This window comes from Manis javanica, chromosome 2 (genome assembly GCF_040802235.1).
Source record: "Manis javanica isolate MJ-LG chromosome 2, MJ_LKY, whole genome shotgun sequence".
In the NCBI taxonomy this organism is placed as follows: domain Eukaryota; kingdom Metazoa; phylum Chordata; class Mammalia; order Pholidota; family Manidae; genus Manis; species Manis javanica.
The window spans coordinates 139,057,952-139,078,277 of record NC_133157.1 but is presented as its reverse complement, the minus strand read 5'-3'; the positions used below and the strand labels follow the sequence as shown (position 1 = coordinate 139,078,277).

General features: G+C 39.0%; 1 long non-coding RNA gene across 1 annotated transcript in view; it reads right to left on the bottom strand.

Moving 5' to 3' along the window:
- Positions 1 to 19,215, bottom strand: part of LOC140845237 (uncharacterized) — a 31,235-nt gene extending 12,020 nt beyond the window's left edge. Inside the window, exons 1-2 of the long non-coding RNA XR_012124026.1 lie at positions 18,677 to 19,215; positions 14,452 to 14,601 (exon numbers count right to left, since the gene is read on the bottom strand). This is a non-coding gene — a long non-coding RNA (uncharacterized lncRNA). The remainder of the gene's footprint in view (positions 1 to 14,451; positions 14,602 to 18,676) is intronic.
- Between the last annotated feature and the right edge of the window lie 1,111 nt (positions 19,216 to 20,326).

The window sequence follows — 20,326 nt, the reverse complement described above, 5'->3', positions numbered from 1 at the left end:
CAACTACAAATTACCTTAAATAGCCACAACAATCTTGAGCAAAAAAAACAAAGCTTGAGGTATCACATGGCTTTATTTCAAACTATACTACAAAACTATAGCAAGCAAAACAGTATGGTACTGGCACAAAAATACATACATATATCAATGATATAGAATAAGAGCCCAGAAAAAAACCATACATATACAGTCAACTGATCTATGACAAGGGAGGCAAGAATTTACAATGGGGAAAAGATAGTGTCTTCAACAAATGGCATTTATTTGCTAATAAACAGCAACCTGGAAAAGAATGAAACCAGGCTACTGTCTTACAGCATACATAAAAATAAATTAAAAGGGTATTAATAACTTGAATGTAAGACCTGAAACCATAAAAATTCCTAGGAGAAAACATCCACAGTAAGTTTTAAGATAATCTTAGCAATATTTCTTTGGACCAGTCTCCTCAGTCAAGGGCAACAAAAGCAGAAATAAAGAAATGGGAGTATATCAAACTAAAAAGCTTTTGCACAGCAAAGGAAGCCATGAACAAAATAAAAAGGCAATCCACTAAATGAGAAAACATATCTTCAAGTCATACATCTAATAGCAGTTAATGTCCAAAATACATAAATAACCTACACACCTTTATATCCAAAAAAAACCCTGATTTTTAAGAAATGGGCAGTAGAATAAGTGGACATTTTTCAGTACAAAGAAGACATACAGATGGCCAACAGGTACATGAAAAGATGCTCTACATCACTGATTATCAAGGAAATGCAAATCAAAACCACAATGAGATATCAACTCACACAAGCCAGATTGGCTATCATCGAAAAGACAAGAAATAACAAGTGTTAGGGAGAATATGGAAAAAAGGAAATCCTTGTGCACTGTTGGTGGGAATGTAAACTGGGGTGTATTCACTGTGGAAAGCAGTATGGAAGTTCATCAAAAAAATTAAAAATAAAACCGCCATATGATCCAGCAATTCTGCTTCTGGGTGTTTATCCAAAGAAAACAAAAATGCCAGTTCTAAGTGATATATGTACCCATATATTCATTGCAGCATTATTAACAATAGCCAAGATTTGGAGCAATCTAAGTGTCCATTGATGGATGAATGGATAAAGATGTAGCATACATGCAATGGAATATTATTCATTCATAAAAAAAATTGAAATCTTGCCTTTTGTAATAGCATGGATGGAACCTCAGGGTATTGTGCTAAGTGAAATTATGTCAGACAGAGAAACACAAATCCCATATGATTTCACTTGTATGTGGGATATTAAAAACAAAACAAATGAACAAATAAAACAAAACAGAAACAGACTCATAGATACAGGAAGTAAACTATTGGTTACCAGATATAGGGTAGAGGTTTGGGGGTCAGCATAATAGGGTAAGGGGATAAAGAGGTACAAACTGGAATTTATATAATAATTAAATCAAGGGTATGTAATATACAGCATAAGGAATTTAGTCAAAGACAGTATTATGGCTTTTTATGGTGATAGATGGTAACTAGACTAATGGGGATTGTTTTGTAATGTATAAGAATATCAAATCACAATGATGTATATCTTAAACTAGTAGGGTATTATATATCAGTTATTCTTCAATAAAAAAGAAAAAATAAACTCAAGTGACATATATTCTAGTCTTGGATCCACAATTTACACTAGATAAGTCACTTACCTTCTCTGACTTTACAACAACAAAATAACAGGTTGAATTATATGTACTCTTTGGTATCTTTTTCTTCTCAGAACGTAGTATTAAAATTCTCCCAGTGAAACAATTTAAGCCCCTGCAGTATCTTATTGCTACTCTATTTTTCATGCATCTCTCCCAAAGCCACTTCTTTTTAACAATGTCATTTTCAATAAAAGGTAATAGTCTTATAATCTAAGTCATCTGGTCAAGGCAATATAATTGATAAGTCAGATCAAAGTGAAGATAAGGTTAGAGTTTGCTTTAAAAAACATACTGGAAGACTTGAGGATTTCAGTTGGCGGCATGAGAGGTGAGACAGAGCCTTCCTCCTAAAACCACATATAATATAAAAATATATTTAATAGAACCAATCCTGAAAGAGCAATAGGAAAGAGGACTGCGCCAGACTGCATACAGCTGGAGAAAAGAGCAAACCTCACAGAACAGGTTAACATACCAAAGCTGTGGCCCGGTGGGACCCAAGCCCTTCCCCTACCCCAGCTCACCAGCGGGAGGAAGAGAAACGGAGTGGGGAGGGAGTGGAGGCCTGGGACTGCTGAATCTCTAACTCCAGAGATCTGCTCTGAGAGCACAAACCTACATTTCATGGTGCTTACATGATACTCTTGTGATTAGGGGATTGGAAAACTAAGACAGGCAGAATTCCTGGAGAGACTGAGATTCCAGCTGCTTGTGGAAAGCAGGGATCCATATCCAGCTGCCCTGGGGCAAAAGAAAGGCAGGCAGTCTGAGAGAGTTCCTAGCAAGGAAGCCCTTAGCAAGAGGGCTGCTAAAGAGGCAAGGATTACACACAGCTTACTTTTCAGGAGAAAAGACAGATAGACAAAATTTTTCAGGTGCACTGTGCTCAGCAGGTTGGGAGCTTTCACGATTTCCAGGTGCTCCAGCTCCCTGGTTGGCTACACAGCTCCAAGGCCCCCCTCCGTGATAGGCATCCTACTGCACCTTTCTCCCGGCAAGAGCCACCTGGCCGCAAACCGACAAACCCAACCCTGGCGTTAGGCCAGCCAGAGGGAAGATCTGTCTACAGCAACTACAAATGCAAACCATAGAGGCTTATACCTGTGTGCTCAGCCCACTGGTTCAGGGAGTGGAGACAGGCATAGCAGCCGGAAAGCAGGACGGAACTCTTTTCTCCCTTCAGGCACCGATACCACTCCCCTGTGACCCCCGACATTGCTTCAGGGGCTGAGCAGCTCCAGAGAGCAGAGCTTCTGGACACTAGAGGGCACCATATGCAAATATGAAATGCCAAAGGAACCTGGTTCAGAGTAAAATAAATATAACTCCTGAGAAAGATGACATAAACCTCATGACTCTTCCTGAAAGGGAGTTCAAAATAAAAATCATTAACATGCTCATGGAGGTACAGAAAGATATTCAAGAACTCAGGAATGAATTCTGGGTGGAGATCCAATTGTTGAAGAGCACAGTGGAGGGTATTAAAATCAGATTGGATACGGTGGAGATGATAAATGAAATAGAAAGTAGAAAAGAAGAATACAAAGAAGGTGAAGCACAGAGAGAAAAAAGGATGTCTAAGAATGAAAGAATATTGAGAGACCTGTGTGACCAATTCAGACAGAACAGTATTCCTATTATAGGGGTACCAGAAGAATAGAGAGAGAAAGGGATAGAAAGTGTCTTTGAGGAGGTAATTGCTAAAAACTTCCCCAATCTGGGGAAGGAGATAGTCTCTCAGGCCATGGAGAACCACAGGTCTCCCAACACAAGGGACCTAAGGAAGACAACACCAAGACATATAGTAATTAAAATGGCAAAGATCAAGGATAAGGACAAACTATTAAAAGCAGCCAGAGAGAGAAATAAGATCACATACAAAGGAAAGCCCATCAGGCTAACATCAGACTTCTCAGCAGAAACCTTACAGGCCAGAAGGGAGTGGCATGATGTATTTTATGCAATGAAGCAGAAGGGCCTGGAACCAAGATTACTTTATCTGGCAAGATTGTCATTTAAATTTGAAGGAGGGATTAAAAAATTTTCAGATGAGCAAAAGCTGAGAGAATTTACCTCCCACAAACCATCTCTACAGTGTATTTTGGAGGGACTGCTATAGATGGAAGTGTCCCTAAGGTTTAATAGCTGTCACCAGAGGTAATAAAACCACAGTAAAGAATGTAGAACAGCTAATTACTAAGCAAATGCAAAAGTAAATTAACTATCCCCAAAGTCAGTCAAGGGATAGACAAAGAGTACAGAATATGATACTGAATAGATACAGAGTCCAGGGGAACTCTGCCCAGCAGGTTGGGAGCTTTCATGATTTCCCAGCTAATATATAAAGAATGGAGGAGGAGAAAAAAGAAAAGAACCTTTAGATTCGCTTGTAATAGCATATTAAGTGAATTAAGTTCGAATCTTAGTAAGGAAGTTAACCTTGAGCCTTTGGTAACCATGAATCTAAAGTCTGCAATGGCAATAAGTATATACCTATTTATAATCACCCTAAATGTAAATGGACTGAATGTACCAATCAAAATACATAAAGTCACTGAATAGATAAAAAAATGAAACCCAGTATGCTGCCTGCAAGAGACTCACTTTAAACCCAAAGACATACACAGACTAAAAGTGAAGGGATGGAAAAAGATATTTCATGCAACTAATAGTGAGAAAAAAACCAGAGTTGCAGTACTTCTATCAGACAAAATAGACTTCAAAACAAAGAAAGTTGCAAGAGACAAAGAAGGACATTACATAATCATAAAGGGGTCAATCCAACATGAAGATATAACCATTATAAATATCTATGTTCCCAACACAGGAGCACCTACATATGTGAAACAAATACTAACTTGTGAAACCAATACTAACTGAATTAAAAGGGGAAATAGAATGCAATGCATTCACTCTAGGAGATTTCAACACTCCACTCACTCTGAAGGACAAATCAACCAGACAGAAAATAAGTAAGGACACAGAGGCACTGAACAACACATTAGAACAGATGGACCTAACAGACACCTATAGAACTCTACACCCAAAAACAGCAGAATTCACATTCTTCTCAAGGGCACATGGAACATTTTCAAGAATAGGTCATATACTAGGCCACAAAAAGAGCCTCAGTAAATTAAAAAAGATAGAAATTGTACCAACCAGTTTCTCAGACCACAAAGGTATGAAACTAGAAATAAATTATGGAAAGAAAATGAAAAATCCCACAAACACATGGAGGCTTCACAACATCCTCCTAAATAACAAATGGATCGATGCCCAAATAAAAATAGAAATCAAGCAATATATGGAGACAAATGACAACAACAATTCAACACCACAAAATCTGTGGGACTCAGCAAAAGCTGTGCTGAGAGGAAAGTATATTGCAATAAAGGCCTACCTCAGGAAAGAAGAACAATCCCATATGAGCAGTCTAAACTCACAATTAATGAAACTAGGAAAAGAAGAACAAATGAGACCCCAAGTCAGTAGAAGGAGGGACATAATAAAGATTAGAGCAGAAATAAATAAAATCAAGAAGAATAAAATAATAGAAAGAATCAATGAAAGCAAGAGCTGGTTCTTCAAGAAAATAAACAAAATAGATAAACCCCTAGCCAGACTTATCAAGAAAAAAAGAGAGTCTACACACATAAACAGAATCAGAAATGAGAAAGGAAAAATCACTACGGACACCACAGAAATACAAAGAACTATTAGAGAATACTATGAAAAATTATATGCTAACAGACTGGATAACCTAGAAGAAATGGACAACTTTCTAGAAAAATACAACCTTCCAAGACTGACCAAGGAAGAAACAGAAAATCTGAACAGACAAATTACTAGCAACAAGATTGAACTGGTCATCAAAAAAAATACCTAAGAACAAAATTCCTGGATCAGATGGCTTCACCGCTGAATTTTATCAAACATTTAGTGAAGACATAATACCCATCCTCCTTAAAGTTTTCCAAAGAGTAGAAGAAGAGGGAATACTTTCAAACTCATTCTATGAGGCCAGCATCACTCTATTACCAAAACCAGGTAAAGACACCACAAAAAAAGAAAATTAAAGACCAATATCCCTGATGAACATAGACGCAAAAATACCCAACAAAATATTAGAAAACAGAATTCAAAAATACATCAAAAAGATCATCCATCATTATCAAGTAGGATTTATTACAGGGATGCAAGGATGTTACAACATTCGAAAATCTATCAACATCATCCATCACATCAAGAAAAAGAAGGACAAAAACCACATAATCATCTCCATAGATGCTGAAAAGGCATTTGACAAAATTCAACATCCATTCATGACAAAAACTCTCAACAAAAAGGGTATAGAGGGCAAGTACCTCAACATAATAAAGCCCATATATGACAAACCCACATAATAAAGCCCATATATGAGAAACCAGGAATACTATTCAGCTATAAGAAAGAAACAAATCCTACCATTTGCAACAACATGGATGGAGCTGGAGGACATTATGCTCCATGAAATAACATCATACTTAACAGTGAAAAGCCGAAAGCTTTTCCTTTAAGATTGGAAACAAGACAAGGATGCCCATTCACCCCACTTGTATTCAACATAGTACTGGAGGTACTAGCCATGGCAATCAGACAACACAAAGAAATAAAAGGCATCCAGATTGGCAAGGAAGAAGTTAAGCTGTTCCTGTTTGCAGATGACATGATATTGTACATAAAAAATCCTAAAGAATCTACTCCAAAACTACTAGACCTAATATCTGAATTTAGTTATGGGATATAGACTAACAATGAACTAGCAGAGAGAGAAACCAGGAAAACAATTCCATTCACAATTGCATCAAAAAGAATAAAATACCTAGGAATAAACCTAACCAAGGAAGTGAAAGAACTATACTCTGAAAACTACAAGACACTCATGAGAGAAATTAAAAAAGATACTAATAAGTGGAAACACATCATGTGTTCATGGATAGAAAGAATTAATATTGTCAAAATACCCATCCTGCCTAAAGCAATCTACAGATTCAATGCAATTCCTATCAAATTCCCACTAGCATTCTTCAACGAACTAGAGCAAAGAGTTCTAAAATTCATATGGAACCACAAAAAACCCCGAATAGCCAAAGCAATCCTGAGAAGGAAGAATAAAGCTGGGGGAATTATTCTCCCCAACTTCAAGCTCTACTACAAAGCCTCAGTAATCAAGACAATTTGGTACTGGCACAAGAACAGAACCATAGACCAATGGAACAGACTAGAGAGCCCTGATATAAGCCCAACCATACATGGTCAATTAATATATGATAAAGGAGCCATAGACATACAATGGGGTAATGACAGTCTCTTCAACAGCTGGTGTTGGCAAAACTGGACAGCTACATGCAAGAGAATGAAACTGGATTATCGTTTAATGCCATACACAGAAGTAAACTTGAAATGGATTAAAGACTTGAATGTAAGTCATGAAACCATAAAACTTTTAGAAGACAGAATAGGCAAATATCTCCTGAATATAAGCATGAACAACTTCTTCCTGAACGCATCTCCTCGAGCAAGGGAAACAAAAGCAAAAATGAACTCATGGGACTACATCAAACTAAAAAGTTTCTGTACAGCAAAGGACACCATCACCTGAACAAAAAGGCATCCTACAGTATAGGAGTATATATTTGTAAATAACATATCCGACAAGGGGTTAACATCCAAAATATATAAAGAACTTAAACGCCTCAACACCCACAAAGCAAATAACCCGATTAACAAATGGGCAGAGGATCTGAAGAGACAGTTCTCCAAAGATGAAATTCAGATGGCCAACAGACACATGAAAAGATGCTCCACATCACTTATCAGGGAAATGCAAGTTAAAACCACAGTGAGATATCACCTCACAGCAGTATGGATGGCCAGCATTGAAAAGACTAAGAACAATAAATGTGGGCAAGGACGAGGAGAAAGGGGAACCCTCCTACACTGCTGTTGAGAATATAAATTAGTTTAACCATTGTGGAAAGCAATATGGAGGTTCCTCAAAAAACTAAAAATAGAAATACCATTTGACCTTGGGAATCCCACTTCTTGGAATTTACCCAAAGAATACAACTTCTCAGTTTCAAAAAGACATATGCACCCCAATGTTTATCACAGCACTTTTTACAATAGCCAAGATATGGAAGCAACCTAAGTGTCCACCAGTAGATGAATGGATAAAGAAGATGTGGTACATATACACAATGGAATACTATTCAGCTATAAGAAAGAAACAAATCCTACCATTTGCAACAACATGGATGGAGCTGGAGGACATTATGCTCCATGAAATAAGCCAGGCAGAGAAAGACAAATGCCAAATGATTTCCCTCATTTGTGGAGTTTAACAATGAAGCAAAACTGAAGGAACAAAATAGTAGCAGACTCAGAGACTCCAAGAATGACCTAGTGGTTACCAAAGGGAGGAGTGTGGGAGGATGGGTGGGAAGGGAGGGAGAAGGGGATTGAGCAGTTTTATGTTTAGTCCACATGGTCTGGGGGATCACAGGGAGAACAGTGTAGCACAGAGAAGGGACATAGTGGATCTCTGGCAACTTGCTGCACTGATGGACAGTGACTGCATTGGAGTATGGGTGGGGACTTGATAATATGGGTAAATGTAGTAACCACATTGTTTTTTCATGTGAAACCTTTATAAGAGTGTATATCAATCATACCTTAATAAAAAATTTTAAAAAAACACTGGAACAAATGAAAGGAAATTATGCCCGTCAAGGAATTTTTCCTGACACTAATTGAACTCATTTTAATATAATAATTCTATGTGAATTTTATTTTCTATTTGGGGCTGAACCACATGAAAGTGTGTGTATGCAGGAACAGATCAAATCAACATTTTCATCCTAAATTTTCAGCCACTTCTCTGAGATGACCTGAGGGAAGTCATTCTAGTAATGACACATAATAGTAGAATATCAAGCTCACAATAGGAAAAAATTGCAGTTTGTATTGAAATTCCTAAAAGGTGTATGTTTCCTAATGTCAGATTGGATAAAGTTTAACAAATGCTAATTTCTTCTGATTTTTTACCTAAGTAAGTGATTTGGTTTTGGAGATTATTCAGGGTAAGAAAAAGTAAGATTAAATATTAAAAAGTATTTTGATTCAACTACCACAAGTTTGGTTTTTAAAGTGCTGTGGCTAGATGCCTTTGGTGTTAGTCAAAGTTAATGGTGTCTTGGTTTTCTCAACTAAGCTAAATATTGATTCTTTGAAAACAAACAGAGATGAACATTTTGTGACAGGGTTTTCTATTATCCGTTTATTTTCTAATGCAAATACTGTTAAATAGTTAGATATTATTTACATTAGTTTCAGCCTTCTGCTGCAATCATTTAAGCCATCTGCTAGAGAGATTTCCTGTTTGTTTTCTTTTTAAATCCAAACTGGCTCTGAGCTCCACCCTCCTTTAAACAGCACATACAGAGACTTTAACATATAGCCATGTGGCTGGTTATGTGCTCTGAATGCCCCCATACTACCTCTCCTGGGACAGAAAGGGTGAGCCCTTATACAACTAACCATTCTGTAGATGACTGGTGCCCAATAAGCAAATCCTTCTCTCTGATCTAATAGCGACATTTAAAAGGCCACAGAATTTACAAATGTCACTTTTGCAAAAGGCACATATTTCAGAGTAAGGTGTTAAAAAATCTTTATGTGACTAATTTAAGAACAATAGATTATGGTAATGGTTGTTCCCCAAGAAAAAAGGAAAACAAGCATGCCTATGAAGGATCTCTAGAAACACCTATAATACACATTTTACCATTGTTGTTATTGGTGGTTTGAAACAATGAAGGGGAATCTGAAGAGATAAGAGAAGGTATGTTTCCTCTTGGCCAGATTGTTCTTGTGGTTTCCCACATGCATATCTGTGAAGCCATAATTGCTTCTTTGTGGATGTTATTTGCTAGTTGTTTGGCAGTAAGAAGTCTCTCCAAAAGGAAGGTTTTTTTCCCCTCTAGGATGGAGGCTGACTCAAAATTGGGAAGAGGGCCCAGCCTGTCACCCTGGACTAAACTGCGTATGCATGCTGTATGCTGTTGGGATGGGTATAGCAGGTGATCAGTTAACTCCACTATTCATTCTCTTTGTACCTCTGATGAAACATACTGTTTTCACCCTCATTGGCCAGCTTTTCTGTTTTCCTATCTCAGAAGGGACAACCACCTTATCTCAGGTGTATTGTGTGTATTAATGGCAAGGTGAAGATGCTTATACTAGAGCATTTTTAAAATAAGCAAAAAAGCAAGTTATCAGTGAGTCCTTCCCTAGCTCATCTCATGGTTGCAACCAATGAAGGAGGCAGACATGCAATGGTTAGAGTTATGAATAGATTCCAGTTCACTCTTTTAACTTCCGAGCATCATTATGATAACATTACAATGAGTCTCCTCTAATAATTCCTACTGGATTTTTGTCCCAGTGTTTCTGCCTCCACTCCACTCGCTTTCCTTCTCCTTCCCCAGGAGACTCAAAAATTCCTCATTAAACAATCCCAGCATTGATAATGACCAGGGCTGACGGTCCCCATCGCTTGCCTTTCGTCAGCCTTGGTGAGCCTAATCCTTAGTGTTGCTCACCTCATATCTGGTATGAAACCAAAAAACTTTTACCTTCAAATCATTAATTAAACCCATGATTTCTCAGGACTTAGAGTGTATGCTGAATTTTCCCTGTGTTGTGCTTATCTGCATAAAACTAAAAATGATCCAAAGATTGTTTCTTAAAATGTTAATGTTTTAGTATTAAAAATACTTTAAATTAAAAGCAATGAATTGCACTTTTCCATTATATCGGTAAAGATAAAAAAGAGTTAAACTAGTCTTGATAAGGGTTTTTGGAAATAAGCCTTCTATTACACTACTTGCTGTTAGAAGCACAAATTGGTACATTTCTGAAGGAAAATTTGGCAAGATGCATCAAAAGCCTTAAAAATGTTAGTATCTTGGCTACAGCAATATTATATCTAAAAATGAGACCTACTAAAATAAAGATGCATGCAAAGACAGTAATTGTAGTGTTGTTTATAAGGAAAATGAAAAAATATCTTCATTGCCAAACAAGAGGATAGTTTAGTCATATGGCACATTTGTACATCAGAATGCCATAACCATTAGAAGGTAATTTCGAATTATAAGCATTAATGTAGAAAAAAGTTTCCTGGTATACTCATAGGAAAAAATTGTAAGCTTTAAAACAATGTAAAAATATAACAAAATATTACCAGTGGTTATCTCTGGTTATTGAAATTACTGTTGAAATACATTAATACTTCTTTTTTTAACATGGACTTTTAATTTTTACTGCCACAAACTTATAATTTTATATCTTCCAAGATTAAGTTTTCAAATCTTCAAGTTGATTGCATTTGTTACAAGATATCAGGACTGTTCACACACCTACTCCATAATAATATTGAGACAAATTATTGGAAAGACAGATACACCTCTTCAGATACAAAAAGAGAAGCCAACTAAAGGTGTGAATAACTGAAATCTACAGATAGCTTAAAACTTAGTTTCATGTCTTCTCTTCTTCAACAAACATGCAAATAAGAAAATCAGTTACTAAGTTTAGTTTCAGCAATTGCTCCATCCCCTGACAAAACTGGGGAAATATGGTTAAGTGAACTAGAATAACAGGCATCATCTACACCCCCAAATTATCCACCAAGTAGGCATTTACTGACTTTCTGATTTGGTCAAGGTTGGCTTTAAGCCCTTGATAACCAACACTCATATTAACCAAAAGATGAGAGGGCCCAGGAGTTCTGCTGTAGCAGTTATCGGAGTAAATAGTTCAGGAGTGAAGTGTAGACATCCACGGAATTTCTTGTCTCAGTGTTTTCCATACTGCATTTTACCTTTGTAATTACTCTCTCCTATTAGATCGTAAACTCATATGAAAAATGACACATCTGTTCTATTATATTTCTGTTTCCTCCATATGCCTAGTATGGTTACATCAGCAGTACATTGTATTTGTTAATGAATGAATCAATGAACACCAAACACCTTGTTGCTGTCTTCCACACATAAAGCTTATCTCAAACCTTCAGTTTCTGCCACTCCTGATACTTGGGATACAGGCTGGGTGGAAACCCAGGCACCACTCATCAGGGGAGATATGGGCAACCTTCCTTCATGCTCTTGATCCCTGTTACTCAGCCCTGTTTTACATCTGGGAAATGGCTGTGAGGTAAGTAGACACGTGAATCCCTTGAGGGCACAAACAGCCTCCTAATGTGCCCTGAATCCTTATGGACTGACAAGGCTCCCCAGTACCACTGGCCTCGGTAAATGTGACTTCCCTTTCTCCCCTCCACTCCAACTATGAGATTCAACCAAAATGTTACACAAACTTATTTGTAACAGAGAAAAGAAAACAAGTTGCTTTGCCAGTGTTTAATTCAATTCCACACATTTCTTGGTCCCAGAATGTCTCAAATGGAAGAATTGGTCTGAAAGTCTTCTTTCAAGCAATTCTCCAAACTGCCATTTGGCGCCTGGATAATTATTAACACCAATCTAATAATAGGAGGACAATCTGTTTGTAGATATTTTCCTGGCAGTGATTGTGATGGTTTTAGTCCACTTTGTATCATTAAAGAAAAAAATGTTTCATCTTCTTATGTTATTTTCAAGCTGCTAATTTTTTACAGTTGAAAAAATTCAATTTCATAATGGCAAAGACTTTAGGACATTTTCCTTTATTCATTCTCACAAGTGAATCCAAATGGTCTTATAATAATAGAAAATTACATATTTTTCTGTAGAATTTTACATATGCTTTGGCTCCCTTAGATTTTAGAGTTTTTTCTTCCAATACACTTGAACTATTCTTTTAGTTAAACAACATCAAATGAATTTTTTTCTGGTTTAAGCATTGATATATGCATTTTTCTGCCTTCTGACATTTTCTTTATGAAATGAATAACATTCATAAAATTATACACCAGTGATAAATTATAAAGTATGAAATTTGTAATTTTAAAATCAGAGATTATGGTTCATCCTCTTCATTAAACATAACATTCCACATTGTTTTTCCAGCTTTATGCCATAAAACCTTCCCAATCACCTCAACTGTGAGGAGAGTGTGTAAGTTTATAAAATCACTATTTTTGCTGTTTGTAATTGTGATAACTGAGCTCCCACTCACTCTCTTCCTTATCTATTGAGATGGCATCACATTTACTCACCATATAATTAGTTATCAAACACCTGTTTAATTTTATTCTGAATTCAAAGGCATTAAATACCATCTTTTGCTGATGACTCCCAAACTCATGCTTCTAGTCCTGATGTATCCTTGTGAATTTTCAGCATCAAATTTAATTGCATACTGGATATCTATACTTGACTGTCTAATGGGCATTTCAAACTCAACAAATGCCAAGCACATCTTCTATATATAAGCCCCTAAAGACACTATCCTCCCAAATTTTTCTACCTTAGTACCTGGTACCACCTGCCACTCAAATTACTAAACCTAAAAACCAATGGATACCACAAACTCCTCCCTATAATATATTCCCCACATACAATCTGTACAGATCTCACGTTAACCCACTTTTCCTCTATTTTTGATCTTTACATTCCATTCTGCTCACAGTAGCCAAAATGATCTTTATAAGACATACATTAGATTATTTCACCCCTAAACCCTACTTGAAATCCCTCAAAATCTTCTCATTGCAGTCTGAAAAAAACCTGCAATGTTATTAATGCTGGCTTTTTATGGGCTGACTAAGCAAAATCCCCTTTTTTGACACAGGAGACAGGCACATAGTGAGCAAAGCATGATCTGTACTTCTGATGATGCTGTTCGGAGAATGCAGCTCTGGGTGTGGGCCATGTGGGACCCCTGACACTGCAGATTTGGATTGGACAGGGTTGGCCCCTGGATGATCACAGGCTCTGTGATGAGTGCAAGCAGAGGTCATCACATGGCAGAGCATAGCTGTGACACAGGTCTCCCATAAAGACAAAGCCCAGAAAGGGCATGCTTTGCTGCTTCTCCCAGTCTCACCATTCAGCAAACCCACTGGTTCCCTTGGGATGGAAAGAAGTCAGGAGCATTCCCCTGACAGAGAGCTCCCTTCCCAGGGACACAGGGCTCTCCCAAAATCATGGCTGCAAGACCCTCCTCCACCTGGCTCCCACCCTATTCCACCCCAGAAGACTCTTACCACACTTCAGCCACAGTGATCTACTCTTTCATCCTCAAGCATGTCAATTTTGCATTTGTTCTTCTCTTTGCCTACAAAAGACCCATCCCAAGCCTGAAAGCTTTTCATACTTAAGGTCTCAGATTAAATGACATATCCTCAGAGATGGCACACAGAACACAGAATAAAACCTAGAAATATGTCCACATCGATCAGAAGTCATTACTAATGGAAAGAGTTTTTTCCAGTCCAGCAATACAATGCTTATATAAGGCAGACATAAAGCATAGAAGCAGAAATGTTGAAAATTAAGAATTCAAAAAAGATATACCAGACAAACCAAAGATAGTATAGAGACCTTAATGGCAAACAAGAGACTTTGAGGATGAAGCATGAGGATAGCTGATGTGAGCTGGCATAGAATAATAAAAAGGAACAATTATGCTAGTAGATATGTGAAATCATGAACTTGTATGTATTAAATGGCCTTGTGAGATAGATAGATATAATGGAATCTTAAAGAAACTCACCAAACCCATCGAGATGGTAGGAGACTTTAACACATCTTCATCAGAAACTGATAGATGGAGCGGCAAAATCTCAGCCATGCCACACTGCTGTAATGGCTTCGAGGCCAGGCGGTGAGACAGGCCTGAAGATGCCTCACAAGACAGGCAACGCTGGAAGATCAGTGAGGAAATGGGGAGCTGATTTAGGTAACTGTCAGATAGACAACCAAAAAGGATTCCTAATAAAATTATAGGTGTGACTAAGGTGATTTTCATGGCAGGATGTTGAAAATGCAACTGGTTTCTTTAAGCTGCTTACAATAAAATGTGGGAAAAATAAAATGAGCTAAAGAAAAAGACATTTTATTTTCATGTGGAATCTAGGAGAAATATAAAGAGACCAGGATTTTCTGGGTTCCAAAATAAAACTGTTTCCCATCTCAGCATTATAAACTTTCACACAGCAAAGACCATTCAGAGTGCTATCAGTAAAGGACAGCCCCAGGGAAAAAACCATGTGAGACCCTGTATCAAGATTTCAGAGAGTTAAGACAAAACCTCATGGACTCTCTCAGGTATACAAAAAAGCTTCATCTCCTAAGTAGCTTAAGAGTGTACCTCATAGAGTCCCTCAGATAGAGAGTAAGTCTTCTAAGAATTTTAATTTATCCCACACCACACTGACTTTCAGCTCAAAGTAGGGAGATCTGTCTTGAACAGACTTATTGGTGTGGTTTTGATCTAATGGAGTAGATTTATAACCGGATTCATAGGATATTCATTTTTTAAAGGACTATATTGGACCAAAATGTTTAGAGGCAATTCAAACTGAAAAGAGACTTCTAGGCCTTCAGCTTCTTATGGAAGAAAACAAACTGTGGAAATGGTTAATATAACTAGGTCTGAGTTTCTCAAACCCGTCATATCCCAAGAAAGGTCTGCCCTCAAAACTGCACCTTGGCTAGTTCCTGAGAGATGAACTCTGAGCTTCTATAATAATCTGTTTGATAAGAGTGGTTTTGTATACCCAGTGCCTTGGGGCATGCAATACTAGTTTGATTAGTTAGTTTATGATAATAATATGGTTTACAGTGAATGCTAATTTTTGCTCTTAGTCATGGAGTAATCATGTAGTAATAATGAAGTAAATCATGCAGAAACTATGTGTCTACATGACTGATCCCAATGAAAACAGTGGATGCTAAGGCTCAGGTAAGCTTCACTGGTAGTCGATACTTCATATATGTTGTTATACATCATTGCTGGGAGAATTAAGTCTGTCCATATGACTCCTGAGGGAGGACACCTGCAAACTTGTTTCTGGTCTCTCTTGGACATTGGCCCCTTTACTGACTTTAATTTGCACCATTTTACTTTTATAAACCACAACTCCTGAGTTTTGTGAGTACCTCCAAAGAAGCATTGAGCCTGAGGGTGATCTTGGAAACCTTTGATAGAGTGGGCATTGGAAGTGGGATTTACCAGGATTACCCAGACACCTGGTGAGAGCACTGTTAGGGCAAAGGCAGGAAGACAGGATGGGTGGTGACAAACCTCTGATGCCTGATATCTATCAAGTCACCTATAGAATCAGACAGCCGCTGCACTGCAATCATCTGTGGGAGGTAAAAGTATTCAGTAGAAAATGCTGAATTCCAGCTGCTGAGGAATTGGCTCACTAGATACATAAGGAAGTGCAAAATACTGAGACTAAGCATACAATCTCTTAGCTGTTTTTATGTACAGTATCCAACATGCAAGTAAAAGGGTATGTGTGGCTGATCGTAGGACTGTCATGTTCAGATTTTAACTGGTTTGAGCTACATTTTCCAGTCTCAGGACCACTAGTGGAGGGAAAATTTATGCTGGCACAGCAGACAGCACCTCTAGGGCCTCTGATCACCAGGAAGGCAGTCTAGGTGGTGAAGGGAGGCAAAAACCAAGAAACTGCTGCTATCAGCTTTCTGGAGAACTTTGACAAATGTGGATTGTGAGAGGACTAACTTAGGGACAGTTTGGTTTCAAATGCTTCAGAATGGAGAAGCATATTTAGGTTGATACTTTTCTGGAAGATCTGGGGAGGAGAGCGTGGGAGAGGATGTGTGCACAACTACACATCCCCATACCACCTCAACTGTTCCTGGAACACCAGAGTTACAACTGTGGGGCTGGAAGCAGTGATGATCCCTAGGACAGAACTTCTTACCTTTTAATATTTGGAAGACTGTGCCTTCACCCCATCTATCAGAATAAGGTTGACAGTGAATGCAGCTATATTACCTAATGATCAAGGTAATCCACTAGTTCTATACTTCTGTAAACTTACTTCATATTAGTGGGAATGGGCTAAGGGGGAGCACTTGCTAGACAAGTACTGTGGCTGGTAATTTGGACCAGCACAGTGGTAGAACCTAATGTTCCTTCCAAAGATGGAAAAGCTTGGGTAAAAATCAATGACAAATGAAGAAAAGGAGAAAAAGTAGCTAAGGATAAAGGAATGCATAAATGAGATATGAAACAAGGAAAATCCCATATTACTTTGCTGCCTCAAGAAAGGCTTAGAGCAAGGGATGATATTATTTTTTAGTTCAATTATACTAGATGCCTGAAAGGGTGAAGCCATATGTTGCCAAGTCCATACCTGTTTTTGAACTTGATAAGGTGGAATAGAAGCCTGCAAACCTGAGTAACATCTCTCTGGGAGACATTTCATCCACACAATATGATGATGAACTACACTAATTTTTAATGATGAATGGGGCTCCAGTAACATGTTAATACTTTTTGACTCCTACTTGTTGGGTACATCTATTATAAAAGACATCATTTGAGAATGAATTCCATACAACCACAGTATAACCCTGGTTATAATGGATAAAGCATAACAGCTGCACGCCTGACATGCTATAGTATGCTGTGCACAAATATATACCAGTCTTGTGGATGGGAAGCTATCAAACAGATCAGAAAAGGATGATGGAGTTTAAATAGTAGGCATCACATTGTGGGGCCAAAATTCCCTGAGGAATGGCCCCACTTTAAGACAAGGAAGGCTGTGGGTGGCCTCATGGCATACCAGACTAAATCACATCTAGGTGTAACTACTACTCACCTGACCCTACTATGGGGGACCTAGCACTTTGGGTACAGAACAAGTACCTAACTGCACCAAGGACATTACACTATGGCATCAACATGCATGGTGAATTAAACAAAATTGGCCTACAAGAAAGAAAAGGGCTTTAAAGGGAGATTAGTGCTGGGTCTAGGTGTCCTAGGACAAATTGAATTTTCTTTTAATGAGGAGCAGCATTCAGAGGAAATAGATTCATTAGCTGGAATAAGAAGATTAGATGGTATTCTCTTCTAGGAAGAAGGCAACTAATGGGAATCAGCCTGGAAAGATAATGAGGCTTTAGGAAAGAGGGTCAGGAAAACTCAACAAATGATGCTAGATAAAGCAGGACTTAGCATTGGGAAAGGCTTATTCCTGACCCAAAACATTTTCTTGACTATTTTAATACAGATGGAGGCTGAAATAGCCATAAAACAATGGCCCTTCATCCCTGTTCCAATGGGCATACCTATGGGAAATTTATGGACCTCCAAACCTACAGAAATCCCATGAGGGCGCTTCTAATTTATCTCAATGTACTATGACAGCCTTAATCCAAGAAAAGATCAAAATAAGCCATACCCTGTATCACAGTTAGCAAGGGCGCAAATTACTCTAAATAACACCCATGTCCTTCCTATAGAAGGGAAATGAGCCCCACCATGTATAGCATTGAAACCACTCTCAGTAAAAGCCTGAGCTAAGGCAGTATAACTGGCTTTGCCCCCAACTGACTTGGAACCCAGAAACAACCGAATCATTCCTGTCCATTACAATAGCCAAAAGAGGGCTAGGGAAAGGCCTGGGGGTGAAGAAAAGGGTGAACTCAGCATGGGACACTGAAGTCTGCTTGGCCCCAAGAAAGGTCCCACCTCAGAACTGGCCCTCGACTGGTTCCCGGGCAATGAGTTGTGAGCCCCTGGAATACTCGGCCTCGCGGGAGTGGTTCTGCATGTCTGAGGCCTTGGGTCAGGTTGCGCCAGTCCAGTGAGAGTTGATGAGAACAACGTGATTGGTGGTGAGCACCTGCTTTTGCTCTGTGTGCTTACAGACGGACCCTGAGAAGAACCCTGCATGCCAAGGCTCAGGCAAGCTTTCCCGGTTGCCAACATTTTACTCATGTTTACTCACACATTATTGCTGGGAGAATCAAATTCATTGTGGAGTCCACTAAAAGAGAACACTTGGAAGTTTGTGCCTGCTTTCTCCTGGACGTCACCCTACATGACTTTTCCTTTCGCTGGTCTTAAATCTGTTCCTTTTCAGAGTATAACAGCTTCCAATCTCTGCAAGTACTGTGAGTCACCGAACATGAAGGTAATTGTGGGGAGTCTTGACATGCACGCTTTGAATACTATTTTGCTCTAAACAAAGGCCGTTTCTCGTAGAAAGTAAATATGACTTAGAAAGAGGAGCCCAGGGCATGGAGAAACTCTCAGAGGGCAAAGCTGGGCGCTAAAGGAACTAGCGGTCTGGGCTGCCATGCACTAGTGACCACTGCGGCTTCCTATTTCCCCCTTCTCTGACGATGGACCATTTCCATGCCACTGCCGCCAGGTGGGTGTTGGGTGAATGGAGGGTGGAGCGTTTGAATCTTGAGCTCACAGGTTTTCAGTTGAGAGGTACACTCTCAAGAAGCCCCATCTGCACATGGACCTAATTTAGATAAGGAGCACTTGGACCTCAGGCATGAGCCCTACATCATAGTAGAATGAGACATAGAAGGCATTATGAGGTCATGCGTAATATATATGGTCATTAGGGGTCAGGAGGTGGACTACGGCAGTCTGCTGAATCAGTTCAACCACATTCCTCCAGTATTCAAGTTCCCGTGTAATCCAGGCTGGAACTGTGACTTGATGTAATCAAATGAATGTGGCAGAAAAGATGCTGTGGCAGTTTTATACCTACTCTTAAGTTCTGGAAGCTTCTATGTTCGTACTCTTGGGAGGCCCGAGCTCCCCCGTGAGAAGTCTCTCCAGCCTGCTGGCGAGACCATGGGAGGGGGTTTTGTGTGAGGCCAGTGAAATGGCCCCCAGGCATGAGAGCCCACGCTTAGGAGGAGACTCTGGGACCACACAGAGGCGACTAAGGAACTCAGCCAACGGAGAGACCCACGGCCCACGGCATACTGCCCTACTGTCAGAGCCTCTTAGCTGAGGAGCTGGAGTCAGTGATGAGAACATTCTGGACATCCCAGCCCCAGGAAGCACCTCATGGGTCAGGGTGAGTTCCCAGCCACAGAATCACGAGTACAGAAGATGGCTGCGCTTTTGAGCCACAGAGTTTGGGGGTTGCTTGTTTGCAGCAACAAATGTACTTTAATAAGCCCTCTCCAAAGGCTCCACTCACTTTCATTTTGCCAACTAGTTCCTCCTTCTTGTTCAGAATTAAATCATTTAATGGGTAGAAAGTGTGTGGGATATTAGAGTCCAGTTCTACCACTATATCTGAGACCCAGCCCCTAGCTTTACACTCCATTTCATCACGTAGGAAATGGGAATAGTATTACCTCACTACCTGGTGGTTATGAGGATTAAGTAAAACACCAGTGAAATGGCTTTGAAACAACTGAGTTCATTCTTCAGTTCTTCCTGTAACTGACACCATCAGTTTCTAGATGAAGGGGTGTCTTTGTCCGGCCTTCAGGACAGCAAATGTGAGTGCACAACATGTTCAATGGGCAACTGTCAGTTTTCCTGGACATAGAAGGGGAAGCCACAGCCTTCCAAAATACAGTTTAGACTTACATGTATTTTAAATTGACTATTTTGACTACCA